Source organism: Andrographis paniculata, unplaced genomic scaffold, assembly GCF_009805555.1.
Source record: "Andrographis paniculata isolate CXL003 unplaced genomic scaffold, ASM980555v1 Contig51END, whole genome shotgun sequence".
In the NCBI taxonomy this organism is placed as follows: Eukaryota; Viridiplantae; Streptophyta; class Magnoliopsida; order Lamiales; family Acanthaceae; genus Andrographis; species Andrographis paniculata.
The window spans coordinates 955,930-960,461 of NW_026137586.1; positions in this window are offsets into that span (position 1 = coordinate 955,930).

Below are 4,532 nucleotides of genomic sequence, written 5' to 3' on the forward strand. Positions count from 1 at the left end.
AGATTATATCACGATAAAATATATACAATATGATATTATTTTGTAGATAATAAACTTTTATATAATGCAAATAAATAAATAAAATAAAATATATATTTATTTATAATTAATTTGAAACTAATTTTATAAAATACTATAAGTTTTAAATATAAAATAAAAATATTTGTTTATCGAGGAAAGAGATAGAAATAAAAAGGGTTTTGAGTGGGCGGTATGAAATTAAAAATTTAATTAAATTGATTTATATTTGTTAAGTATATTTAAAATAAATAAATTTACTAAAAATGAAAATAGATCATCTTTTATGGAACGGATAAGAAAGGAAAAAAAGTCATTTTTGACGGGACTGATGAAATATTATATAGTATTACACTATTTTTATATATAAATCTATATTTACCAATACTGTACCGAATATATCAACAAATATACACACTTAGAAATAAAGAAAACTATCAATAAATGCATACGGTTAGAATGAAAAAGTATCGATAAGCCCAAACCCGGATGCTTAATAGAATTGTCTAGAACCATGTGGAAGACTTAAGAACACTTTGGATAAACTAGAATTTGAATATAGATTCTTGTAGAAGCTTGTAGATGGCCTAGAACATTCTAGTGGCCAATCCTAGCCGTTGAATCAAATCAATCATATGACTGTCCCTTGGGAGGCCTAGAACATTCTAATGGCCAATCCTAGCCATTAAATCAAATTAATCATGACCGTCCATTGGTAGGTGAACCTGTATAAATAGGTGCGAGTCATTCATCTATAAGTACACAAGCTAGAATCAATAAACATAATCTTTTTCTCACTACTTCCTCTCTCTAGAATTTGTCAAGCTTTCTTGATTTGTTCTTTAGGAGTTCGAGTCCAGGTTGTATTACCAACCTCTAAGTGGCTGAGAAGTTGCTAGGTTACACGGCAGTGTTCAAGGACCAGTCCGTATCGCCAAAAGATCACCTATCTTAGTACTACTTTCGCCCCAACACACTTAACTTCAAAGTTCTGTAGGTTCTAATCCATTAGACGGTTATGGGTTGTGCAAAAGAATCGAGCGAGTAGTCGCCAATAAGCAGTCAGTTCAAATGACAAAAGTAACCAAACACGTCGGGTCGGGTCATCCATCAACTTGTCTTGTGTGTGCCCCACTCGCACTCTCTTTTACACATCCATGGTCACATTGTCGGAATTTCGACCTGCTGAGAAGCAGCGATGAAAGCCACCGATCGAGCATCACCTATGCCACGGGTGCTTGTTTGCGTTCATCAATAGCTGCCATTAAATTAATTCATCTCCTCTCTACGAAGTCCTCAAGAGGACTGTATTTGACTGAGCAGTGCGCTACGAAGGAAGACAAAAGGGAGACCAATGAGAATTTCGGGTGACTCTGACGATGAGAAGAGGAAAAGGAAGAGGATGAGGAGACCAATGAGAATTTTGGGCTTGTACTGGCACCTGCCCAACTCGATTCAAACCGCCTTATAATTTCCTCCATCGGAACACCAACCGCTCTGAATTGTCTGCCTCCAGCTCTCGATTCTCTGGGTTTGCGGCCTTTCAGGAATAGGGATGGGAATGATAGGTTTGAGTTGAGTCTGACAGAACCCGAGATCTGACTCGAACACTTTAAAAATACTCGAACCCGAATTTTGTTGGACAGCCTGTGACTGGACACTACCCGATGGAAACCCGGCAAAAATCCGTAGATCCAAAGAAAAAAGAAAACTAGTGCTGCAGTCTCCCACAATACCGCAGCGATGGAGATGTCGACAGCGGTGGCGGAAGATAGGCAGCTGCAAAGGAGACTATACAAACAACAAAATGGAAAATAATACTGAAATATAGAAGAAAAAAAGAAAAGATGATGATGAGAAAAAAACAAATAATGAAAGGAAAAGAGGAGAAGAAGAACAAGAGGTTGAGAAGAATGGAGGGTGAGGGGTAGGTAGATGGGATGAAAAATTTAGTGTAATCAATGTTTGGATTAAGGTTAAAATGATAAATTGATATTGTTCAGTTTTTAAAGATCGACTTATAATTGACTCAAGTACGGAAAAGCTCTTCAAATATTTTTTATACTTACTCAGATCAACGTAAGGTTTATGTCAAATCTTCGATTCTTTTTGCTCAACGATTAACTTTTTGTAGGTGAAATTGCGACAATGAACTATGAGTGAATGTTATATCTTAAATTATTGGTTTGGGTTAAGCCAAGTGAAGGGGAATGTTATGTTTTAAATTCTTTTTTTGATATTTATTTCTTGTTTTCATTATCTGTGTGACATACTCAACCCAAAAAAACATCAAGGGGGATTCCGAACCCTTATTTTACGGGCATAAGTTCACCTACCCATTACATTACACTTTCCTATATTATTACTTTTAAAATTGATGGTTTTTTTTTTTTTTTTTTTTTTTTTGAGTTAGTATCTTACCATTGATGGTTTATTAGTTCAAAAAGCATATATTATGTCCATTGGACGAAAATTGGTCTTCCATAATTATAATAATCCTTATAGGTAAATGTTACTAATGCCATTTTTTTTTTCCATTTACGTGACTAGTTTGAGAAATACGAGATTAAAATGATAAAATAGTCAATTACGAAACTAAAAAAAAATCAGTTTATCTAAAAAAAAATATCAGTAAATATAAAGGATTAGGAGTGAAAAAATTTCAAATTTCCTATTATTATTATTATTATTATTATACTATTATTTTTTCTTATATAACTAAATTTTACCAACAACATTTCAAATATATCGACAACTATTAATAAATGGATACGGTTAGAAATGAAGAAAATCATTAATAAATACGTACGGTTGGAATGGAAAATATCGAAAAAGCAACAACAATACCAAAAACTTTAATGTATATAAATGCATACGGTTAGAATTATAGATAATATCGATAAACATTATCAATACGGATAGGAACGGCGAAACTATCGATAAATGTTAGAGGATCCGAATGACCGCTATCAGAGCCTAGGTCTCGAGTTCGAGTCTCACCATCTACATTTGACATTGGGTTTAGGGTTGACTGCCGTATGTTAGAAAGTGTCGATTGACTCCCGTATGTTAGAAAAAATAATTAATGATACGTAGTCCTAAGCTTTTAGGTGAAACAGTAATTCCAATCATCTACCATGATATGACCTAATAAACATATATGATTATGAGTGAAAAATATAAAATTTTATATTATTATTATTGTTGTTGTTGTTTTTGTTGTATAATAATTGATGTTTATTGTATTGTATATTACACTATATATATAAATCAATATTTACCAATACCGTACCAAATATATCAACCAATATACACGGTTAGAAATTTAAAAAATTATCAATTAATGCATACGATTAAAGTAAAAAAGAATCGATAAGCCAAAATCCGGATGCTTAGTAGAATTGTCCAGAACCATGTGGAAGACTCGAGAACACTTTGGATAAAACTAAAATTTATATATAGATTATTGTAGAATATTGTAGAAGCTTGTAAATGGCCTAGAACATTCTAGTGGCCAATCCTAGCCGTTAAATCAAATCAATCATGACCGTCCATTGGGAGGTAGTCTTGTATAAATAGGTGCGAGTCGTTCATTTTTAAATACACAAGTAAGAATCAATAAACACAATCTTTCTCTCACTACTTCCTCTCTCTACAATTTTTCGAGCGTTCTTGATTTGTTTTTGAAGTGTTCTTGAGGAGTTCGAGTATAGGTTGTACTCCATTAGATTGTTATGGGTTGTGCAAAAGAATCGAGCGAGTAGTCGCCAATAAGCAATAAGTTCAAATGACAAAAGTAACCAAACACGTCGGGTCGGGTCATCACTACAAGAAAATATCATTTTTGTAACGAGATTTTTTCGTCATTAAATTCACTTTTTCTGTTACTAATGATATTAGAGACGGAATTAATGATGAAATTACGTTAGCTACGTGATCTTTAGTGACAGAATTCCATTACAAATGTACTATTTTTTTTTTTTGTAGTGCATCCATAACTTGTCTTGTGTGTGCCCTTCTTTGTCTGTCTACTCCTTCACTCTCACTCTCTTTTACACCTCCATCACATCCATGGTCATATTGTCGAAATTTCGACCTGCTGAGAGGCAGCGACAAAAGCCACCGATCGAGCATCACCCATGCCATGGGTGCTCGTTTGTCTGCATCAATAGCTGCCATAAAATTAACTCATCCTCTCTCTATGAAGTCTTCTAGAAGATTGTATTCGACTGAGCAGTGCGCTCTGATTCTAACGCGACGAGGAAGACGAGGAGGAGGAGACACAGAGATAGTTTCGGGGTTGTTGCTTGCAACTGCCAACTAAATTCAAACCACCTTATAATTTCCTCCATCGGAATACTAACCGCAGCCCTCTGGATTGTCTGCCACCAACTCTCGATTCTCTGCACTTGCGGCCTCTCAAGAACAGGGATGGGGATGATAGGTTTGAGTTGGATCTGAATCCACACAAATAATTTTTGAATGCTCAAACCCGAATTTTGTTGGACAGCCTG